Source organism: Nyctibius grandis, chromosome 5 (assembly GCF_013368605.1).
Source record: "Nyctibius grandis isolate bNycGra1 chromosome 5, bNycGra1.pri, whole genome shotgun sequence".
NCBI classification, from domain to species: Eukaryota; Metazoa; Chordata; class Aves; order Nyctibiiformes; family Nyctibiidae; genus Nyctibius; species Nyctibius grandis.
In genome coordinates, this window is record NC_090662.1 from 70,500,503 (window position 1) to 70,513,200 (window position 12,698).

A 12,698-nucleotide genomic window follows, 5' to 3' on the forward strand; every position below is an offset into this window, starting at 1 on the left:
TTGTTTATTCAGTTTCTGTCTTGAAGAGATTACTACATATTTTATACTGTGGCATAATCTCATATAGAGCCTCCAGGCTCCACTGAAAAATAAACACATCCATAATAATAAAATGTCAAGTTATATCAGATTCAGAACATGAATCTCCATCTGAGCAGTTTTTAAACCTCTTCTGTACAAGACTTAAATCTTTTATTTATATACCTATATATATGTTGCATGTATGTATGGATATATACGTATATACATACACATATTCATGTATATATACACCCCATACTCATGTTTTATGCATATATAAAATCTATAATTTTATAAATATTGTCTATTATAACTTACAAAATTTTTATATATATACATATATACTTCATATATATTTTATGGTATATAATGGTGACTGGTCACCTGCTTCTTCCTGAATGTTAAATCCATTTCTCTGTAAAGAAGCGATCCTTTTTCAAAAGGAAAAACACTGAGGGTAGCAGAAGTAGAGAGTGATGGATAAATCCAAAAGAAGACGAGAGAAACAACAGCACTGATCGCACTTCCCAGCACCTCAGGACACAGGCAGCAGAAGCAAAAGCCTGAAGCACGGAGCGCTGGGAAGCCCACACAGGTACCACCACCGGACCCGGGAGCTTCAGCTCACATGCTTCCTGACAGAAGAGGATGGGAGTAGCTGGGAAGCCCATAGAGCATGTTCCAACAGAACAGCAGAAAAAAGTCCAAAATGGACCAGTTCAGAAGGGAAATCGTGCCTTGTTGACTTCCCCGCCAGCCTTATTACCTCCCCTACCAATTTGCTGCTTCATAAACCAGAACCGAGGCACTGAAGTGATACATTTGTGGACTTCGTGGTGTTGCATAAGCTTGTAACTCAGTAGACTTTATGACTGCAAGTCATTTGTATTGATTTATTTACTTCATTAGTGAGGGGAAGATGAAATTCCACATTGATGGAGAACCAAATTGAAGAAGGAATAGCTGATTAGACATTTTAAAATCACATTTTAAAATGAATTTTTCTAATGATGTACCCAAAATTAAATACCAAGAGTATAGAGCTAGACAATCTCAATCTATAGTTCGAAACTTAATTTTATTTGTGGATGAACAAGCCATGCAGCTGCTTTTACAAATTGTCGCCTTATTTCCCTCCTTGATAAAGGTTTACAAGACCTGCTAACGTAATTATGAGAACTCTTTAATTGCATAAATGACTTTGCAAATTTTCACTCCTGGGCTTTGAAGGAACTGTGTTAATGGAGACCAATAGTTTCCTAGAAACACAGCTGAATACTCAGTCAGGGAAGCCCCCTCCTACCAGCCACTGCACACAAGGCAGTAAACCTTGTGCCTTTGAAATTCAAACCATTTTGTCATTTTCCTTTGATGTAGCCTCTCCAGCAGCACACTGGCATAATCATCATTAAAGCAACAATTTGGCAAGCATAAAACATCATCATCTTTAAGTGAGAAATTAATCTTCCCAGAGTAAGAGATGTAAATATTTAATTTTCATATACAAAAATTAATACGAGAAATGGGGAAAAGAACCAAGTCTATAAGTAATAATACTCACCACCTTTCCATTGGGCATCTCAAAGTACTATAAAAAGATAAATAAGCATTATTTTCCTGATTTACCTATGGGAAAAGTTGAGAGCAAGTGGCTCAAGGCCACAGAGTGAGCCAGAGACATAACTAAGGAGCAAAGTTGATGCTCTATACTCCCAGTCCAGTACCCTGCTATTGCACCACACCTTATCACGCAAATCATTACAGAAACAACAATGAAGGAATCCACTCTCCTGTTGACCGCCCCAACATCACCCTTCCTTTGGTGGCTTTCTACAGACCACTTCCAACCTACCTTCCCCTTTCAGATAACTCAGCCACCTGGCAAGGCCTGCAAGTACTGCCTCGAGCATCCCATCCCAGACTGCAGTGCTAGGACACACGGACAGCTGCAGCACTGGCTGTAGCCTCCGTGAAGATAACCGGGCGACCGTGCTGGGAGGGATGGCACTGCGGGAGGATCTCCTGAGAGACTGAAGTTCTCAGTAGGGCTGAGTCAGCTCTATTGCTACCTCATGAAGATCCAGGAATGGATATAACCAAGCATGATGTCAGCACTCACAGAAAATGATCTGTCATATCAACTTAATGGAGCCTGAATCTTTAATGCGATATTGATTCTGCTAATGTTCCTCCTTGCCGCCATTTGCAAGCAAAATACCTCTTTGTTATACGGTAAACTACACTCAGGGTCATGCGGTACAATAGCCAATATCATTATGAAGGAGGTTTTGGTTTGTTGTGTTTTTCCAAGCAACAAAAAAGTGTTTAAAATCCTGCATTCAGAGGTAGCCACTAACATTATTAGCACTAAGAGGAAAACAGGTCATGCCTAATTCCAGTCATTGTGTATTACATCATCTAAGGAGAAGACATCTCAATGTAGCAGGCACGTCCTAAGCAAGGAGGCAAGGCTGCCAGAGCTGCAGGAGTTACAGAACAAGGTGCTGCAGCACTAAATCCACATTTCAGTGCTCATTTCAAAGGCTCGTGTGGTCAGAGGTTTTGTTCTTTTTTCCATCTCTTCTCACTATGCAAGTCAAATACAATTTTTTTTCTTTTTTTTTTTTTTCCCCCAAAAAATGGCTAAAAGTATGTCCACTGTATTTAAGTATCAAGGTTGCCCACTTTAAATCATACGCTGAACATTCATCAGCTCCCACTGATTTCAGGAGAGCTGTATTATTTCTGTTACCAAGCTGCAGGCACTGGAAACTCAGAAATGATTGAAGTGACCAGGGAAATTCTGGTGGCAAAAGGTTTTGCTACTAGACTCCTTCACTAAACCCCAAACCTCTTCTTGCTCTTTTCTTCTTCCCCATGCCCTGTAGAACAGTAACAAACTCTGGTCCCCTTCCTTCCCTCCTTTCAATCGCAGCCAGCTCTGATCTGCTATCTATCTCACACCTTCTTGTATCATCATGATTAATAGAATCATATCTCCGACAAAGAAAAGAGAAGTAACACACATCTTCATTTTTTTGTGTGCAACTCTACCAGGTATCTAAAGAACTGTCTTTTGTCCAGGTTTTGAAATTGCAACATTCGTGGTTATTCATCATCTTTGCCTTTCATATCGTAACTGCAGGCAGATGAGCACATTAAGCTGAAAACATGGCGAATAATCTCATACACCTCAGTATGATGTACTTGAGGCTATTCTCCTTTTCCTCCCCCATGTTTGATACACACTACCCTCTCATTGACTTCCTCTGCAGACAGCAGGGACCTCAGCAGGTTTGGAAAGCTAACACAATGAGAAAAGCTATAGCAATGCACCTTTGGTCCACCTACCCTTTTTTTCCAAATCCAGAGCTGGGCCCCCAGCAGGATCCCACTTAAATAAGTATTTGCCCCACTTCTGAAGTGCTAAGAAAATCTTCATCCTGCAGACAGCTGCGAAAACTTCTGTCAGTGAATAACTTATGAAGCGCCTCTCAAAAAATGTTATAACTATAGTTAGAATATACAAGATGAGTCATAATCCTGAAAAATGACACCCCATCTGTCAGATTCACGAAGCCAGAAACTTTATATAGAAACCATGCAACTTTCCTTCAGATAAAACCGCCCTGCCAAGTCTATCTTTTCTAAAATAGTAACCTGCCTTGTTCTCTGGCTCAGAACACTATTTTTGGACAATGCCCCACTACAAATAAGGATTACTTTGTTTTGTTTGCGCTTTATCCAGCTGCAAACAGGTAAAAGCCTGGGGAAAAAAAAAAATAATTATTTGTCAGTGAAGGAACCTCTGTAAGATGGTCAAAATGAAGGATGCAGTGGGTTACATACATTTCACCTCTGAGGGAAGTTAACTGCACAAATGTAGTTCTACTAGAAATTGTATGTACATAAAAAACTATGCCATTCATAAGCCGTTCTATTTTCTTCAGCAATATTCACGCAGAAAAATAATTTTTAAGATTAAAGCTTGACTGCACTTAACTATTAACATGCATTCACATACAGGACATGAATTTTGTCTTATCACAGGGAAGTTTTTTGGGGGTTTTGTTTGTTGAAATTTTTTTTTTTTTTTTAATATATGGCAAATGCTCTCAAGCAAAGAAAGCCTTGTGGACATCAGATCTTCACTGATCCCAGGAATTTCCACTGCAAAACTACTATTTATACTCTTCACTTTCAGAAACAGATAAAAGAAATATCTACTTTGCTGCTTAAATGCTATCAAATAGCTACATTATCACTGAACTGAAGATGCTACAAGGAGGATTCATATAAAAAGTTCATGCTCCAAGCATAAGACCTGCAAATCTATGTACGACAACCACAGATTTTTGTGATGTTTAGAGAAAAATGAACTTATTGAACCATTTTACTCGTTACTTTATGTGCAAATATTTTTTTCAGAAAAACACACATCTAAAGCACACACTAAAATTTGCAAAGTACCATCTCTGCTTCCAAGTACTTAAAATCTGAGGTGATCTTAAAATGGTTTAGTGCTTTGGTTTGGGTCAGGTTTTTTCATGCCTGTATAAGGGATAGTACCAGGGAATCCTCAGATGCACTCTACCTTTTCAGTTTAGTTAGGTCAGTTAGATTTGTTCCTGTTTGGTTTCACAACTCGGGTGTTTCAAAGAGTCTGTTCCTTTTTTCACCAAAGTGAGCACAGAAAAAGAAGAATTGAATCTTTTGTACAAAAGTTTGTCTGGGTCATCGCAGAGCCAGAACACCTATAGGGAAATTAATTCACTCATGATAAACCAAGAATCTTTATTCAATAAGATTCTCTAAACAGTTTCTATCCCTCACAATTTATGAAGCTGAGTCACAGTGCTTCTATGGTAAAGGAAGTTTAAATGCAATTTAAAAAAAAACAATCCATCTAGTGCAGTATCAGTCTTTACTCTTGCTCTTTAATTCCCCAGAGCTTTCATTGTTTCCAACCTTCCTGGCACCTTCCAAGCTTACATTACATGGAAAAATAAACAAGTCTCTCCCACCTTCTCCATGAACAGTAATGATGCTACAGAAGCTAAGCAAGCAGGCAGGAAACCTAGGCTCTAAAGTGCCATGGGCAAGGACCTCAGTGCTAACACCCAGGCACTACATGGACAGTTTCTCTAGCTGCTTTGGCTCTTAACAGGCACGCAGGGTCCTGATCTGGACAGCAGCGTCCCCTCAAGTTATTATATCATGGTGGTAGCTTAAGCTATGAGCTTCACCAAACTGTGGTCACGCACAGTGCTGATGAAGGAGATTTCCATCCAGCACATGAAGGAGCTTCGCAGGAATCAGGTAGCTCCTGCTACACAGTCCTGAGATTTTTTTTTTTTTTCCTTTCCACATGCAACGACAAGACTAAAAAAAAGAAAATTAAAAAACTTAAAGTGAAGGGGAAACAAAAAAAAGGCAAAACCTGAAAACATTTCTAGTAGTTTTGTAGGACAGATGAAAAGGAACAAAACAGCTTGCATAGGTAGAAAGGTAAGTAGCATAATTCAATCAAGATGTACTTTGCAGCACAAGTAATGGATTTCAGGGCACCTTGCAGCATTAAAGGAACTGAACGGTTTATGGAGAGGGAAAGGACTCCCTCACATTCCAGCTCAACAATGTAAATAGCTTCACAGACCTTTGACATGGGTAGAGGTGATAAAAGAAATTGAATTAGCCACACTAGCTCAATTAAATATACACAAAATTAGACTAGGAGAATTAGTGAAAAACCACTACAAAGCTGATTATATGTTAAGCATTAGCTACTAAGAATATTAGTGTTATGAATTACTATAATGACTATTTTAATCCTGGATAATTAATACTTTGTTCTGTAAGTCTTCATTATTAGACATCACCTTTAAGTAAAAACTGCCAGCATTTTTTACAATTATTTTTATTTTAAAGTTGTGCTTTTTGAAGAAATACCTATTATTTTGAATTCTTTTCCTTTAAAAAAGATATTATGGTGATTAGGTATGCTCAAAAATAGGATTTTAAGTTATCCATTTTGCACATGCGTACCCTGTACATGCCAGTTTCCAGCACCCTAAAATCATTAGGGACTGCAAACACCAACTCCCATGTGCTATCAGAGGAAGAGAGCAGGAGAGATCAAAGGCCAGAAAAGAAAGAGGAAGATCCACTGACAGGAACAGACTTTTACCACGTTTGAGGAAAGACAACATGCTTTTAAAGGCTGCTTTGGAAAACACTTTGCTATAAAAAACACAACTTCATAGAACACCATTCCTAATTAGCTACTGGCAACATTTGCGTTATTTAAAGCTGCTTCTCGCACTGCTAAGTGTGTGTTAACCAAGCACAGACTTTCTTTAACCGCTATAAGGTTCAGCAGATCATGCAACTTTTCTTTCAGCAAATCTCCATCATCTGCTACTCATCCTCAGACAAGCCTCTCTGTTTCTCAGTCACTTCACTCCTTCAGCCAAGAGGGCAATGCACAGGTTATGCTCTCCATCCCATCTGCAACTGACACAAATGCTGGGGAGCCAAGAGCTTACCCCAGGTGGTGGGGAATGTTGACCTATTTTGTAAGACATGAATGGCCTGTCTCTTTCTATATTTCCTGGTGCTAGCCTTATTCTTCTGTTCTGCCCTGAAAACACCCAAAATAGAAATCATTTAAAGAGTTCAGCTCTTTAAACGGTTGCTGGGTCACATTCTCAATGGAAGAACATGAAAAATCTCTAAAGAAACCTTCCTGAGATTTCTGAGCCCTCTGGCAATACAGACACAACAAAGTATCTGCAGCCTAACCTAAAAAGGATTTTTTTTTTTTTATTCCTATTGTAAAACTGCTGCAAAACCTCATCATTAATTATAATTCAGTTAGCAATATTTTAACTTAAAGATATTATTTGCTAATGCAAGTTAATCTATTAGCTAACAGGATCACATAGATTTATGAAAGTCTACCTGCAATTTTACACCAGTTTCCAAAAAGCAAAGCAATTCTGATTAAACAAATGCAACTTCTTCACAAAAATTAGGTGTGTGTGCCTTCCATGAGTGGGCCAAATGTCTCCGTTTAGCCCACACCCAGGGCTAAACAACAACCAGTTGTTCTATCACCCAAGATCCCTCCCCAGCTGAGAAAGGGAACCAGCAAAAGGAGGGAGACTCATGGGCTGAAATTTAAACAGATTTAATAAAATAAGAAAACAAGTATCAATACTAATACAAAAGACAAAGTTATACTCAGCCCATAGAGTGGTGGCAAGCCCCTCCACAGATCACAACTGTTGAGATGAGGGAAGAAGGAGAAACAAGGAGGGGAAAGCAGAGCAAAGAGGCCCCCCCCCCCCAGCAGCTTTCCCATTTATAGTGAACCTGACATTAATGTTACAGAATACACCTGTGGGTCAGCCTGGGTCAGCTGTCCTGGATTTAACTGCTAATGGCCTTGATCACCATGGCTGGCCACAAACTGAAAAAAACATAACAGAAAATTGATTCTATAAATTTTATCCCTGCGAAACCAGGACACCAAGGTGCACACAGCTTGACAATCTAAGCCAAGCACAGTCTGCTTCCATGAACAGCCTCCCCCAGTCCTCTTTGTCACTGCCCATTCCCACTTTCACACTCCCGTCTGCACTAGGATACCTGCAACTGTGCTGACTGCCAGATCAGGGATCCAAAAAAACCAAGCCATTACATGACTCCAAACAAACCCCAAACAAAAGAGCATTTAATTCACTCTTCACTCACCAATGATCCTGTCTATTCTTTGGTGAGCTCGCTCTAGGTCAACATGTGTGATCTAGAGTCATATGTGCTTTACCTACAGCAAAGCAGAGCGCTCGCTTGCTTCTTTCTAGGCAGCAGCTCTAAAAGCAGCCCTAAAAATATGAGGGATGAGGAGAGGATTTATTTGTAGAAACTACAAAAAAACCCAGATCTATAGAATATTAGTGTAATTTACATGTATTTATCTATACACTTGTATTCTATTTTCAGTGAGGTACGAAAGGCTGTACGAGCCAGGCAAAAGCCCACCTGTGCTCACCAACAGCCACCAATAGCAAAGCCCTAGGGAAGTTGTTCATGAGGCAAAGTATGAACCAAAACATCCTCAGAATACACGCTATCTTGGACATCTGGGACTTCCCAAGCCAGAAATACCATCTTCCTATTTAGCAGCCTTCAGTAGATATTTCTGAAACCTCTTCTGTCATTTTGTGAAACAATGCAGCAAAATACCACGGGACAAACTCAAACAAACAAACACAGCTTAACTACATTGTGCAGAAAAGGATTTATTTCACGTGCTTTGAACATGTAGCCTACCAGTTATGTGCGATGCTGCTAGCTCTTCTGCTCAAAGACACAGTGAGCTGTCATTCCCTGGGTATCTCCCCCTGACAAACACATAGACCTCCATCATACCCCTGCCACTGTAGCTCTTTTCCAGCCTGAGGAATCGTACCATAGTTCATCATTCCACTTTCAGAAATCATTCTGTGCCTTTAATCCCCCTTGTCACTCTTGTCCATATCTACTCCAGGTAGGCTGTATCATTTTACAAATGGCAGACCATAGGAAAGGGAGGCCAGAACTGCACACGGTATTCAAGACATGGGTGCAACATTGCCCTACATAGGGCCACTATGAAGTTTTCTGCTGGTCTCCATTCCTTCCCTAATAACTCTTACCATTTAATTTGGGTTTTTTTGACCACTACTGAGAGGCTGTTTTCATAAGAAAGTCTTTTATAACCTTAACACATCACTTCTGAAAGGAAACTGGCAGCTCAAATCAATACATTGATTTTCATTTGCCCTTCTATTACCCAGTTGCTCAAACTCATAATGCCTGTCTGCATTTTTTTCAGTTAGGTCTCAGTTTGACTACCCCGAATACCTAAGTGTCATCAGCAACTTGATCACTTCACTGTTCACTGTCTTTTCTAAGCTATTCATCAATATATCGAGCAGCACAGGCTCCAGCAGAGACCTCTGCAGTAGTTTACGGGTATTTTGTCTTCACCATGAGATTTGTCCATTTTACTGATACCTGTCAAATATCTATGGAAAAACCAAGTATATCACATCACCTGGGAGTCATTTTTGTTCACATGTTCATCATGTGCTTCAAAGAACTCCAATAAATGAGGCAAAACTTGCTGTTTCAAAAGCCACACTGACTATTCTGCTATGCATCATGCTTATTCAAAGGTTAATTCTGTTCTTAAAAGTAACCTCAATTAACCTCCAGGATACAGACAATGGGCTTTTTGGTCTTCTTTAGAAACTCTGCCTCCCCCCTGCCCTTTACCGTCCTTTCAGTCTTCTGGTGCAGAATCACATTAAAGTGAGTAGTTACTTATCACAAATAGCTTCTCCATTCTTTGATGTATACCATATCATAGTGTTATTATCTGGTTTACTTATTTGTTCCTCTAGTTACTTCTTCTACAGACACAGAGACACATCCTTTGGTACCTCTCTCCCTTATAGAGGAGAATTGTGGCATGTAAATCTCCAACATTCTCCACTGGGAGGGCAAAAGTCAAAAACAATTTGATTTTACTAATGTGAATATCTTCTCTGATTGCTTTTTAAAAAAAGAACACACACAGGGTCTGTTGGCCCTGGGGCAGAGGTAGAGGCAGGGGAATCGGCGACAGTATTCCTACTTCCAATGTATTTGCAAAGAAAATACTATGTATTTATTTACACTTTTTACAAGTTTACAATCTGACCTGCCAGGCCTTCTGTTACTTCTTACATCCCCCATTTGGATCCAACTATCACTTTTCAAAGGAGTCTGTGGGGCTAGTTGTGTTTTGTTGGGTTTTTGGTTTTGTTTGGGGTTTTTTGTTACAATACCCTCTTTTTCCTTACTATGTAACCACACTGTTTTCACTTTTCCTTTATTTCATTTCCCAACAGAATATACTCTTTTCCTTACAGTCTCCAATACAATGTCCTTAAACCACCACAAAGATTTGATCCTTAACTACACCTTTTAATGTTTCTTTAAAAAATAAACACAACACTAACCCAAACAAACCACACACTAAACACACACCTTCCTTTTCTGCTCTCTCAGTAGTGTTGACTTTAGCTTCTGGGAGGGCAACTTCTGGCTTTTGTTGTCCCTGCAGAGATGCTGAATTCCTGCGTGCTGTAGTTACTACCACAGGGCAGGTTTTCTACTGTGACATGTTGAAAATGCTCTGCACGCTCAGGAACCAGATGCTGCCTGCGCCCTTATGAATACCCTCACTAGTTGGCCCATGAAGCAGTCACTGACAGTTTCTAAAGCTTAGTTTCAGTATCCCATCCGAATATGACATGTACCCAATCCAGACAGACATTAAAGGTACACGGGATGAGGTACAACACGACTGTTGTACCTCGTCCCTCTGTGGTCTCTCCCATCTTCCTCTGTAGCACTGTTGGTGTAACCACACTGATGGCAATAATACAGTCCTACTGCCATATTTTTATTTTCTCTGCCTAAACTCACCGGGATTTTACGTTACTTTTGGCAGGCTGCTGATCTGACTTGACTTCAAGCTTTAGCATACAGCACAGTTTCTCTGTCAGCTCAGCCTACTCTCTCTTCCTCTGTAATTTGATACTGCATTATCCCAGCATATCATCCTCCTACCACATTTAAGATGCATATTATGTCAATATCCTCTTTTAAAGACAAGCATTTAGTTCCTCATTTTATTACTTAGGTTTCTGGTGTTAGTGAAGAAAAATGTATACCTTGTTTTGGTTTTATTTTCTTCTGTGCATGTTTAAGTACCACTCCATTTGGTTTTACTCTTCCCTTCTATTTCCTACCTAATTACTGCTAAGGGACAAATGAGGACTTACAGAGAGCATGGCAGAGGAGTTACTGCCCGAGTTTTGTTTCCAGAACCTCTGGATTCACTGTGCCAAGGATACAGGCAAGAGACCTTGACCACTGGGTCCTCTCCTTCCCTTACTAGGAACCTGTCCAAACACCTTGTGATGTCCATTGTCACCCCAACACCCAACAAGCAAGTCACCAGGTAGTCCTTCCTTGAACAACAGAAGCTGTTTTTAATATATTCCTCATAATTTAATATTTCCTCCTATTTCAAAAGGCCTGGGAAGATGTTTTCAGTGCAATGGGAAACATTACAAAGAGAAAGACTCATTATTACACTCAATTTCCTCACCATCACATCACTGCCTTCCTGCTACTAGACTGGGCTGCTACTTTAGAGAGAGGACTGCCCTCCTTAGTCCCTGGCATGCTCCTCAGTGAGCTTCTCTACCTCGCTTCCCCTTCCTCAGCAACATCAGCATTGCTCAGCTAAAAGCAAATCTGCCCTGTAACAGTGGTGTCAGTGAGCCCCTTCATTCCCCTGCTTTCCTTCAGTTCAACTACCCTCTGCTCAGAAAAGCTTTGCCTCTGAGAGCCCTGAGCTATTCTCAGAGGCGAAGATAAACTATGTTTTGGAAACTCAGAGCAGGAAATTGAGAACTTACTTCTCACTTGGTGTGTTTCTGCCTGCATTTTATTTATTTGAGGGGATCACTGCTAGTTTAGTTTGCATCTACATGGTCCTTTTAACTACATTTTTCATGTTTCATTGACAATGGTGGGGAGTGACAACTTATTGGCCTCTGACCATGCAACATAATTGCATTCATCTGGCTTTCTAGACAGATTATAACTCCAAGATGCAGAATTACCTGGATCTCATATGCTGGGAACGAGAATAACAAAGACAGTTGTACAGACATCATCTCCACAGGTTTACCTAGGTTCACTTAAAAACCCTGCTAGAGGCAGGCATCACATTTCCCACAGCTGGAAGACTACAATGTAGATACTTGGCTCCACTGGCTTGGGACCATGGAAAGATTCATTGCCACCATTCCCTTGAGCAGCATTCACTCACTCAGATTTGAGCAAGATTCTCATCCCTTAATACAAAGCTGCTTTTTTTCCTCTCCCTCCTCCTCTTCCTTTCATGCACCAAGACACAGGACTTTGGTGACAGTGTTTTACCCAGATGAGTATACTCAGGGAAGATTTCTCACTGTTCCAGAGAAGCTGGAAAGCACAAACATGAAAGAGATGAAATATCCCTACTTTTGCCTGGTAGCTGATACTCTTAAATCCCTAGTGACACCCTATGCTGAATCTGTCACAAAAATTATAGTGGCATTCCATCACCGTGAACAACATAAAACCACCCTAAAAATATACAGCAACATATCTTCCACAAGCAATTCAGAGTAGCAACGTACACAAAAAGCTGAGCTGCTATGAGAAGCCACAGCCCCTCCACCAGCATCAGCACTTCAGGGAATACGCATGGGAGCTAGACTTCATTTCACCTTCACTGCGCTTCTTTCTCCACAACTCCTGCACTGCAATGGTGCTGTCATTAAGGAAGGATTTCAGCTCTATATATGTATTTTGGGATGCAGGGGGGAAGCTCATATATGAAAACCAGAAAGTCAATGTAAAGTAAGCTTTGCAAACAGTTCTTACTGACATTACCAAAGAACTAAATTATTCATATTACTGAGTGCAGAAAGAGGTGATGACACAGGTAATTGTTTGGATGAGAAGCTTTCCTGTCTCCACTAGCAACACCAAACTTTTGCTTTTAGAAATATGCAGGAGGGTCTTAC

At 40.2% G+C, this 12,698-nt stretch overlaps 1 protein-coding gene across 7 annotated transcripts in view; it reads right to left on the minus strand.

Annotated features, from left to right (window-relative positions):
• The window catches only part of BICD1 (BICD cargo adaptor 1), a 208,040-nt gene that overhangs the window by 143,946 nt on the left and 51,396 nt on the right, over positions 1-12,698 (minus strand). The window lies entirely within an intron of this gene.